The 12,049-nt window shown below is 50.7% G+C and overlaps 1 long non-coding RNA gene across 1 annotated transcript; it reads right to left on the bottom strand.

The window, feature by feature from the left end:
* Positions 1-4,431: 4,431 nt before the first annotated feature.
* LOC131833954 (uncharacterized) lies at positions 4,432-9,650 on the bottom strand. The gene is made up of 4 exons (XR_009354702.1): positions 9,528-9,650; positions 6,288-6,401; positions 5,179-5,353; positions 4,432-4,609 (listed from the first exon to the last, which is right to left on the bottom strand). It is a non-coding gene; the product is annotated as an uncharacterized LOC131833954 (long non-coding RNA).
* Between the last annotated feature and the right edge of the window lie 2,399 nt (positions 9,651-12,049).

Genomic DNA, 12,049 nt, shown 5'->3' with positions numbered 1-12,049 from the left:
GATTATGACTTTAGTCAAAGGCAGATGCTCAGTGACTGAGCTACCCAGGCCCTCCTGGTGTTTAGTTTTTTAAAGTTGTTTTTTTTTTTTTTTTAAGATTTTATTTATTTATTTGACAGAGAAAGATCACAAGTAGGCAGAGAGGCAGGCAGAGAGAGAGGAGGAAGCAGGCTCCCTGCTGAGCAGAGAGCCGGATGCGGGACTCGATCCCAGGACCCTGAGATCATGACCTGAGCCGAAGGCAGCGGCTTAACCCACTGAGCCACCCAGGCGCCCTATTTTTTAAAAGTTTTTATTTGTTTGCTTGTTTGTTTATTTTTGAGAAAGAGAGAGAAAGCCCATGGGTGTGGGGGCTGGCGAGGAGGGAAAGGGAAAAGGAATCTCAAGCAGACTTTTAACTGAGCATGGAGCCTGACATGGGCTTGATCCTATGATCCTGACATCATGACCTGGGCAGAAATCAAGAGTTGGGCACCCAACTGACTGAGCCATCCAGGCGCCCTTGGTTTTTAATTTTTGTATTTCTTGGATGACTAATGAAATTGAGCCCTTTTCTTATGTTTATTAGGTATTTGGATATCCTCTTAAAAATTATTTTATTTGGGACATCTGGGTGACTCAGTGGGTTAAGCCTCTGCTTTCACTCAGGTCATGATCTCAGGGTCCCGGGATCGAGCCCCACATTGGGATCTCTGCTCAATGGGGAGCCTGCTCCTCCTCTCTCTCTCCTACCTTTCTGCCTACTTGTGATCTCTCTCTCTGTCAAATAAATAAAATCTAAAATATATATATTTTATTTTTATCATTTTTAAGTAGGCTCTGTGTCCAATGTGAGGCTTGAACTGAAAACTCTAAGATCAAGGATTGCATGCTCTACTGACTGAGCCAACCAGGCACCCCTAGATGTCCTCTTTTTGTGAAATGCTAATTCACATCTTTTGCCCATTTCTTCTACTAGTTTCCTTTTTCTTATTGATTTGTAGTAAATATAATCTCATAGATATGAGTCTTTGGAGGGGTGTATAGTCTACAAATATCTTTTCCTATCCTGTGGCTTCTCTTAATTTTCTTCAAAGTGTCTTTTGATGAACAGAAGTTTTTTTTTTTTTTTTTTTTTTTTAAATTTTTATTTATTCTTCAGAGAGAGAGGGAGAGAGAGCGAGCACAGGCAGACAGAATGGCAGGCAGAGGCTGAGGGAGAAGCAGGCTCCCTGCTGAGCAAGGAGCCCGATGTGGGACTCGATCCCAGGACGCTGGGATCATGACCTGAGCTGAAGGCAGCTGCTTAACCAACTGAGCCACCCAGGCGTCCCTGAACAGAAGTTTTAAATTTTAATGTCGGACCATTTATCAATTTTTATCTTTCAAAATGAAATGTTTTTGGAATCCCTTTTAAAGAAATCTTTGCCTATCCCAAAGTTATGGAGATATTCTGCTTTTTTCTGACTTTACAGTCTTATCTCTCACATTTGTTTCTACAATCCATCTGGAGTTCATTTTTGTGTATGCTGTGAGGTAGGGGTCAAGATTCATCTTAAAAATATTGGCTAATGCCATCTTGACCTCTGACCCCATCCACTCCCCGTGAAAGACCTACTTTAATCAAGAGGGGCTTTTGTATCCAAATGTGTCCTCTCACAGCCAAATTCAGAAGCAGTTCTCTGGGCCTCTGTGAAGGGGCTGAGGCAGAACTCTCAATGTGGGAGTTCCTGAAATGTGCTTGGTCCACCTCTTCCAAGGGAAGTGGCCGGACTGTGAGGAATAGGGGACACGGGGACAGAGAGATGAAGCATCTCCACCCCTTTCAGCTGGGATTCCATTACCCATTGAATTGGGAGATTTAGAGATGCCTAGTGGAACCCTAACTCCAGTGTTCCAAATCAGAAGTCTGGAACTTTCTGCTTTTTCTGCCCACATTTATTTACTCAACAGATGTCTGGTTGCCTACTCTGTACTGGCCAGTGATCACTGGAGACACAAGAGTGGACAAAATGGACCGCCAATCCCACTCCCATGGACCTTACATTCTGGTGGAGGGAGAAAGGCAATGAAAACATAAATAATGGGCGCCTGGGTGGCTCAGTGGGTTAAGCCGCTGCCTTCGGCTCAGGTCATGATCTCAGGGTCCTGGGATCGAGTCCCACATCGGGCTCTCTGCTCAGCAGGGAGCCTGCTTCCTCCTCTCTCTCTCTCTGCCTGCCTCTCTGCCTACTTGTGATCGCTCTCTGTCAAATAAATAAATAAAATCTTTAAAAAGAAAAAAAAAAGAAAACATAAATAAGCAAAATACATAAGGAAATGTATGAAGGAAGATAATTACTATGGAGACAAATAAAACAGGAGAGAGGGACTGCAAGTGCTGGGTGGTTAATTTTAAGTTGGATGGTCAAGGAAGGAAGGCATTATTATTGAGAAAGTGACGTTTAAGCAAAGACCCAGAGAGGCATGCAAACATGGGGTAGGGGGAGAATTCTCAGTAGAAGGGACAGTAGCTATAAAGTCCCAGAGGCAGGAAATGGTTGCATAAGTGATGGAAGAGCTGAGAAGCCAAAAGGAATTTTGAAGCATTTTAGCAGAAGTCCCTATCAACCCTAGAGAGACAGAAGGAGGAAGCAGTGTTCTGGAACCCAGGGAGGGGACTGATCACCCAACAGAAGCTACAACTGGGGGGGGGGGGGGGTCTGTAGGCCAGCAGCTGGAGGAGATGTGGCTGGAGACAATACAGGGGATATAAATATTCTGATTTTCCTCTTCCTCCCACCCTCCAGTCTCCCATCATTGCCTCCTCTTGGCAGAACCTGTCCAGCAGCCAGCTGATAGAATTACTGGTTGAAGCAGCCTGGGGAGCAGCCCCCCAAGATACAGTGCAGTGCAAGGAAGTTGAGAACCAGCCTTGAAAGTGGACTCTCCAGCAGCAAAATACCTCTTCACACCTACTGAAGAGCTATAATGAAAAAGATCAATCAAGCCAAATGTTGGCAAGGAACACTTTTCCATAACTAATGGTGTGTATGAGAGTAAAAGTGCTTGGCACTTTTGGAAAACTGCTTGGCAGTCTCTGATCGAGTTGGATAGACACCTACCTATGACCCAGCCATTCTATTCCCAAGGATATATATGCCCAAAGAGAAATGAGAAGCTATGTCCACAAGAAAGGCTTGTCCTAGAATGGGAACAGCAGCACTGTGAGTAATTGTCACAACAGTGGAAACAACCCAAAGAGTCCACCAACAGGAAAATGGATTAAACTGTGGTTAATTCATACAATGGAATATGCATTGAAATAGAAACAAACTACGGCTAGATGCAAGGACATGGATGAATCTCCAAGGCATCATGCTGAGGGAAATGGGCCAGCGTAACTGAGGAGAAACTGCGTGACTCCATGTCAAGTACAAAGACAGGCAACACTCATCTGTGGTCATCAGGGAGGAGTGCCTGGCAAGGACACCAGGGAGACTTTCTGGGATTGTGGAAAGGCTCTTGACCTTGATCTGGGTGTTGATAACACAGATATATTTGACAAAACTCATCAATTGTACTTCTAGGATCTGCGTATTTCCTATTCTATGAAAATGACACCTTAATAAAGGGAGAAAATGTAACACAAATAAAAGACTTAGACCTTTGTCTCCCTTCCTCTTCCACCAGCCCAGCTCAGGTGCTCCTTGCAGGGCTGTGGCCGTCTCATCCCTCAGCTGTCCCCATCCATGGCCCCTGCAGCTCTCCCTCCTTCTCAACCCCCGGTCCCCTGGCAACAGGGGCAGATCCATCTTGCCGAAGCAGCTGTTGGGGACAGCAATTACCTCAGGACCTGGCGCCCAGAGTGCCCAGTTTAAATCTCAGCCCTACCTTGTCCCAGCTGTGTCATTGAGTTGAGCCATGTCACTTCTCCTATCATCTGAAAAATGGGCTAACAAGACCTTCAGAGGATTGTTTGGGAAATGCAAATGAGGCAGAATCAAGGAAAGAGCTTCTGGAAACGGGAATTCGGCAACCATATGTATTGCTTATACCACTCAACCATGGTTCACATGGTTCACACCATGGTTCATAGCAAGGGCCCGACCCCCACACAGTTGAAAATCTGGGTATGACCCCCCAAACTTAATTACTGATAGCCTGCTATTAACCAGAAGCCTTACCAGTAACACGGTCGTTTCATACACTATCTTTACATGTATCACACATGTATTCTTACAATGAAGTAATCTAGAGGAAAGAAAATCTTAAGAAAATCATAAGGAAGGAAGAAAACACTTACAGAACTGTACCATGTTGAAGAAAATCTGTATTTAAGTGGACCCATGTAGTTCAAACCTGTGTTGTTCAGGGGTCAACTGTATTTAAGAACTTTCCATGGCTCTTGGGCAGCACTGGGGCAGACTGGATCATTGGTCCAATTCTTTCCTCCTGGTAATAGGATGACTCCACTTTCCCACCGGGCTGATGGCGGGCTTGGTCGCCTGACTGGTAATGGCATGTCAGTGGATGTGAGCAGAGCATAGGATTAAAAATGTTTGTGCTGTTTGGCTTGGTCTCTTGAACCTCTGTGCTTGCTGTGCTGGCCCAAGGAGAGCGTGGAGTGGTCTTGAGCCCAACCCACAGTCTGCGCGGAAGAAAAACAAAGCCTGTTGTAAACCATGGAGTGCTCATGTGATGGGCTAGGCAGCATTTCTGCGGTAATGGCTGACTAATGTAACCTCAAGGTCATCCCTACGAAGTCTCCATTCGCTTACCTCTCCAGCCCCACTTCCAACAGCTCAGCTCTAGCCAAACCAATCCGTTCTGCATCCCATGAAACTTAGCATTCCCTGTCACTCCCACTCGCCTCACTTAATGTGCTGTTTTCCTTTCCTGTCTTTCCTCTCTCCCGAATGCCGAAGGTTTCCTCCCTCCACTGCTCCAGTCTCTATGAGTCTATACCAGCCATGCCTATCCTTCAAAAGCAATGGGAGTCCCACCTCCCTTTGGATGCTTTCCTTCACTGCCCAACCCACCTGGCCCAGGGAACCCTCCCTCTGTTGAGCCCATGCAGCCCTTCCAGTCTATGTCTATCATGGCATGCTGAGCATCCCACGAAACATCGGCTTCATCTTTCCAAATGAAAGCAGTGTCCGTCATCTGCCTGTAGCTTAGGAGTTTCTGTTCCCTATGGAATTGCTCTTTGGGCGATACCTGCTGGTGAAGGAAGAAATGAACCAACGAGGGGCGCCTGGGTGGCTCAGTGGGTTAAAGCCTTTGTCTTCGGCTCAGGTCATGACCCCAGGGTCCTGGGATGGAACCCTGCATCAGGCTCTCTGCTCAGCAGGGAGCCTGCTTCCACCTCTCTCTGCCTGTCAAATAAATAAATCTTAAAAAAAAAAAAAAAAAAAAAAAAAAAGAAATGAACCAACGAGTGTAACTTGCCTCTGAACACCCAACTTCCCTGAAGTTCTGATTTACAAGTCTAGCTCCAGGGCCCTTCTAGCCGGGGTGGAGAAAAGGCGGTGAGTACCACCCACCCGGCATGACGGGAGAGGGCACATCTGCCCCATGGAGTCAAGTGGAAGAGAAGACTCTTCTCTTTCCCTGTCCCTATCTCATTCCTATCTGTGGCTCTATCTTACTCGCTGGCTGTGATGACCTCCCAGACTGCGAGGGAGCAACAGTGCAGTTGCAATCTAGACCGTTTTACTAATCTCGGTTTTCATCTTCGTGTGGGTGTCCAGTGCTTTGCATTGTTGCTCAATAAATAAACCAGGCTCTGTTCAAGTGTGATTGGAAAATGATTTTATACTTGGCAGTTGGGGGTCCTGTCTTCCTGAGTTTAGAAAAATTAAAAACACTCCAACACCAGTTATTTTGGGTTTGGGGTGATGATGGCAAATACCAGCACCTTTGGAGAGTTAAGGGGTCAAATGGCAGAACTCAGCTGTTTGAAGGGGTCTTCTGAGTGGACTTGGGGCATGTGTTAGAAAGCCCCTCTTCAGGGGCACCTGGATGATTCAGTCGTCGAGTGTCTGCCTTTGGCTCAGGTCATGATCCTGGGGTTCTGGGATCGAGCCCCCGCATCGGGCTCCCTGCTCAGTGGGGAGCCTGATTCTTCCTCTCCCATTCCCCCTGCTTGTGTTCCCTCTCTCTCTGTCTCTCTCTCTGTCAAATAAATAAAATCTTAAACAAAAAAAAGAAAGTCCCTCTTCAGAAAGTTCGCCATACTCACATAACCACCGAATGACAAAAACTTTGGGCTAAAAGGCCCTTCTTTCAAAGCTCAAGCAGTTGTTGGAAGAGATGCAAGCACCCACCTGAGTTCCCAAGAACTTGGCTGGGTGATATTCCAGGCAACAGGCAGAGGAGAAGAACATTTGCTCAAGGTCAAGTTCCTAGAGCTGGGCTAGTGGCTGAGTGGGAGCTCCAGTCTAGGTCCAGAGATGGGCCAGAGAAGGGCAACAGAACAGGGGTAGGTTTCAAGACAAATGTTCCTCATTCTGTACTTTCAGCTGAGACCCTGGGGCATAGAGAGGTTAAGCAGTACCTTGAGCCCCCCTATAGATTCCTAGGCCTCATAGAGGCAGGAAGGAGGAGGTGGGAGAATCTGCTCCAGAGCCAGGCTGTGATTGCCCTGTAGGGTGGGGCTGGGGACAGAGGAAGGCCGGGAAGAGAAGCCAGGAAAGGAGTGTGGGGAGATGGGCCCTGAGAGAGTCTCAGCATAGATGTGCTTCCAGCCCGCTCTGCAGGGAAGCCCAGGTCTCCCCAGGGCTTGGTGGCAGGGGTCCAGGGGTAAGCCTTCTGTGTGGGATGGGACTGGGCCAGGATAAAGGAGGAGGAGGAGGCAAGTGTTGAATTAAGGAGTCATAACTCCCGGGGAGTGACCCGGCTGCTCTGTGGGGCCCACCTGAGCCCCACATCTTCAGGATTTATGCAGTTGCCATGCGTCCTTGGGGCCCTGCCTCCTAACTCAAGTCATGGGGTTATTTATTCCTGCTAGCATCCACTGACAGAGCTGAACTCAACTCCAGCTAGCCCAGAGCACACAAGGGAGCGAGCGGGGGCCTGGGGACAGGGCAAGAGCGCTGTGCATGGGTACGGACAGACACACAGACAGACACAGACCAAAATGGCCCATAATCCCACCCCCTTCACCACAACACAAGCCAGCAAGTCCCAAGCTAGACCCGAGTGCCCAGACCCTGGAGAGCCTAGGGGAATTGTGGAGGTTATTTTAAGGTTGTTTCCATATCCTTATCTCCCCGCCCCCATCCAACAAACAGTCAGACAGAAAAACAAACAGACCAGAGGCCCCAACTGTTCTCATGGAGAGGCAGACCCTCTCCTCCCTTCCCCCATCTCTGGACTCTTCCTAACCTTAATTCTTCCAGGGAGGGCCCCATGCTTCTGTTAACCTCATCTAAAGCGGGAGAACCCTATTATGCGTTCTGAAAAATTGCTTTCCCCAGTTACTTTCTCCTGCCCCATTTTCCAGGAAGGCATTGGCAGGGCCTTGGCGAGGATGGGATGGGGCACTGGCTGGCCAGGTGAGCCCCAGTGTGTCCCAGCCAGGCCCTACATCCTGGCCATTTGGGTCAGAGATCCCAAGTGGAACTTTTTTTTTTTTTTTTTTTTTGCTGTAGACTGATTTGTGTCCTCTGTATGAGAAACGCCCAGAAACACTCAATTCTGTTTTTTGCAGAGAAGGGAACATTACAAAGAGTCAGGAAGGCTAAAGCAGGATATAAGAGGTCCATAATGGGAGTGGCCTTTTGTGTGTGCCAGGCCCCACCGGGGGTGGGGAGCTGCAGAAACAGAAATGCAAGACTGATTAGTCACCAGATGCTGCCGTGTGTTTACCTTGGGGACAGGCACTGTCCTATGCACCACACAGTAACAGGGTGACCTGACCCCCTGGTCTGGCCCTCTGGGAGCTTCAACTCTAGTTGGGAAAGAGAAAGGAGGGGGTAGGTGTGGCTGGAGCAGGGTGGGGGAGGGAAGAGGGACCCTAGACAGAGATGGAGAGGTGGGGTTCAATGCATAGTTTGTAGGCTCTTACCAGTTCAGATTTTACTTTAAACAAAATGGGAATGGGGGATCAGAGGGTCCCTGGAGGCCCTGGTCTTGTAGAGGGTGGAAAGGAACATCTGAAATGTGGAGGCCACAGGAGGTCTCTTATGAGCTGGGGTTCCTGTGAGGGGTGCAGTGTCTAACTTAGGGGGTGGGGGAACAGGGACTCTCTCTGTTAGTCTCTGTCAAGGGGCTCAAATGCAGCCTATAGGCCTGGTCAGACTTCCCCTCTCCTCCCCTTCTCTTTTCTATTCTCTGATTCCTCACTTCCCTCCATCTTTCCACACTCCCCATCTGGCCTTCCAGGTGCCAGGCAGCCTCTGCCTCCCCATCTGACTCAGGTCAGGGCCTTAGGAGTTCTGGATCAGGGCTTTTAGGCCCTGTGGACACCCATCCAGCAGAGGCAGCCCAGGGCACAATGGAGACATGACCCCAAGATTCATGAGCCTGCCGAGCCCTGGTCTGAGGACAGGAGACCTATCCCCCATCTGGCAGCCCTGCACCTCAGCCTCCGCCCACCCCCACTGCTCTCCAGTTGCTTTAGGCCACCCCCTCCTCCTTTACCCCTATGCAGGCCAGACATTCTCAGGCCAGAGCTCTGAGCTGTAAGAAAGACCAAAGAGACCCATTAGACAGTCTATCAATCTATCCAACAATCAGTTCGCCAGAGGGGCTGGGACAAAGCTCCAATGGAGAAGCTCACTAATTTGGAGAAATTGTGGATGTTTAATCAAAACATCCTTGATCTTCAGGGGGTGGGGTGGGGGGAAGTGTTCTTCAGGAATTTATTTGGGGGGTTTTGTGTTTTCCCATGCAGAAGGGCAGGAAGCAGGGTATTGTAGCTTGATCGTCTGGGGTGGGGGCTAGTGAATGAGTGGGAAGTCCCTGTCTTCTTCCTCATCCTTAACTCTCTTCTTCCAGTTCAAACGGTGGGGGCAGGGAGAGGGGCAAGTCCCCTCGCTAGGCCCTGAGGGTTAGTGTCTTGGGTTCAGCCCAGTGCCTGGAGGACCCGGAGCCCTTGGAGGATAAGAGAAGTCCCAGCCTGCCTCATTTCTGCGACTCTATCCCTTCGTCTGTCTGTCTCTCCTGACTCCATTTCTCCATTTTCCCAAGAGCCTTCTCCAGTCCCCAAAGGATTAGAACAGGAGGGGACAGGGAAGTCATAAGCCACTGGGGTTCCAGGAAGCCCCAACAAGTGACCAGGATCTGAAGGCGGAGCAGGAGCCAGGTGTCCCAGGGCTCCACCCCTGAGCCTTTCTGGACCTACTCCAGCGCCACCACCCCCACTGTCCTGAACAAAGCTGGCAGCCAGGCCTCTAAGAAGCTCTCTGCAAAAGCCTGGCGTGGTTTCCGTCCCAACCCTCCCGCTTGGGTCCACGCAGCTGTCCTTTCCCCTGGGCTGGGGCCTCGTCGCCAACCCCCCCTCCCTACCGCCCCAACCAAGCTCTTCTGCCCTCTTCTGCCCTCTCCTCTGCGCGGAAGCATACATCACAGTCCGATCCTCCAGCGGAGGGACTCCTGCTGCGGGTTGAGGAACTGGCGGGCTCTGGAGCTCAGGACACTGCAGGTCTTGCTCCTCCGCGCAGCACTGCGCCCCGGCCTTGAACTACCTGGCCCAGCGCCGCCCCCCCCCGCCCCCCTGCCGGACATTGCAGTGCGTCCCCGTGCCCTGCATGCCACACTGACCCGGCCTTGCTTGCCCCCTCTTGCTTGCTGCGTGGCGCTAGGGGGACACCCGGACTTTCCAGGTTAGGAAGGGAGGACGCTACCTCTTGCCTGAACTGGGGGTGGGGGGAGGATTGTGGGGCCAGAGGCGCCTCACACAGCGAGCACGCAGTGAAATGCTTGGCCTCTGTGCCTTCTAAGCTGAGTTTGCAAATCCGGGAAGGTTGGGTTGTGCTTGGGGAATGCAGTCTGCCCCTTGCGTTGGAGATGAGGGTGCTCAGAGACACTCCCGCCAGAGCACGGGAGAGCACCCTTCCTTCCCCGAGGCCATTAACTCGGGGTGCTTTCACTTTTCTCCCCCTGTCGCTGGAGTCCTTCTTTTCCTCCGCCTCCTCCTGCTTCCACTCCTCTCTCGCTGTCAGCGCCTACCTGCTTTCTTTGTCTGTCTATCTGTCCCAATGTCACCGTCTCTCTCCCTCACTCGGGGTGTTTATTTAATTGTTTTCCTGAGCTCTGTGGCGGGCTCTCCTTGCCGTCAAACTCTGCCATCCCCACTCTGCCTGTGTAATTTAAAGCTATAGTTAAATTATGACTTCTCCGGACCTGTTGTGGCACCTTCGCCTAAGCCTAATTAAATGATCACATCCATTCTGAAGGCAGCTCTCTTCTCCCCTCCAACGTTAATTACAACATAAGAGGCTTTAATGGCCCGCCTCACCTCCAGCTCCTGGAAAGAAAGGTCAGGCGATTAATTTTCGTCATTAATCTTTTCCCAATGTGGACACTGTGCTGTCACCGGAGCCTATTAAACCCCCTTGTCCCCCCTTCCAGCCTCCATCGCCCCTCACCCCCTCCTCCCTGAGTGACTGCAGAGAAGGAAAATATTTAAGAACCACTTTGTCTCTCTGGCTCCCCCCCTTTCCTGGAGACAGCTTCTCCTTGGGGGTCTTAGGGGTGGGATAAGGGGGGGTACCAAGTTCATTTCCCAGCAGCTTTGGAACACACCTCTGAAGACCGTTCACGTCTAAAATGTTATGAATCCAGGAGTCAGGCTGGGAAGCTGAGAGCTGGGTCTGTGGCATTCCATCCCTCCTGGGGGCAGGGTGGGGGGGGGCGGTTGGTGGCTCTTGCATTTGTGTGGAGGTACAGAGAGGAGGACAGGACCGTCACTTGGCCATTCTTGCACTTGGATCGTCATAATAAAAAAACAATAAAGAATGTGTTGACATCCAGGGTCCTATGGTCTAGAAGTGACAATTTTTTCTCCAGTGATCTGGATGCCAACTGTTCCTTTACTCAGACCTCCCTCTCCCTGCCACTTGAGCCCCATTTGCTGGGGGATAATCTAGATTTCTGCAGTACAGAGGGCTGAGGAATGGCTAGCTACTCCCTCTGGGGAAGCTGATTCCAGACCCATCCCTTAGGAACTGGATGCCCCCCCCCCCGGGGTAATGATGTCCCCAGGCTCAGTGGGGAGGACCAACTGCAAGGTAGAGGGGGCCCTGTTGGTGAGGGGACAGAGGGGATTCTGAGAATGTGCTTTCCCAGCACCCTGAATTCCCACAGCAGGACCAAAAGGGGGAGAGGAGGAGTGCAAATAGGCTCTTTGCAGACAGCTTTTATACCAATCCCAGAATTTCTTTGATTTAAAACTCTAATCTAGAAGAGGGTCCCTGGGAAGCTGAGTGGTGAGGCTTGGCCAGGAGGTGCTGAGAACTGAAGAAGGGTGCAGGTGTGAGACAGCCAATACCACTTGGCTCTGTCGTTGCTCTCTGCGGGGGGGGGGGGGGGGGGAGGGGTGCAGGGTAGGGGGGAGGGCAGTGGGGTGTGATTGGGATGTCCTAGGGACTGGTCAGTGGGGTGAGCAGGATTAAATGACAAGACTGGAGGGGGTGGGGTTTGCAGGAGGGTGAGAATCCAAGCACTTGACTTCATCAGCTCTGCTGGGCAACACTCCTTACCCCCCCAGGAGTCAGTGTCATGCCCCTGAAGTGCTCCCTGGTGGGGGGGGTCATATGGTCTATCCGAGGAGACAGAGCCATACACCTCTCTATGTCCTAAGATGTTTGAGAATCCCTCTGGATGGCCTTGCCTAGAACATAGACCCGGCACCTCAAAGACAGCTGGATTAACAATCCTTCAAACCCTGGAATCCCAGGGCTGCAGGGACATCTAGAACTTCTAGCCCCAGGTAGAGAGATGCTAAGTTGTGGTGGGGGGGCGGGTCATGGGAATCTCACAGGAGCAAAGGACAGCATGGCCACAGCGTTCACTGGCCCTAAATGCCCAGTGATGGACTTAGGAGAGGCCCTTTTGGGAATCCAGCTGAACCTCTGCAACACCT

Source organism: Mustela lutreola, chromosome 6 (genome assembly GCF_030435805.1).
Source record: "Mustela lutreola isolate mMusLut2 chromosome 6, mMusLut2.pri, whole genome shotgun sequence".
In the NCBI taxonomy this organism is placed as follows: Eukaryota; Metazoa; Chordata; class Mammalia; order Carnivora; family Mustelidae; genus Mustela; species Mustela lutreola.
Note: the sequence above shows the minus strand (reverse complement) of the source record. Positions and strands in the feature narration are given on the sequence as shown.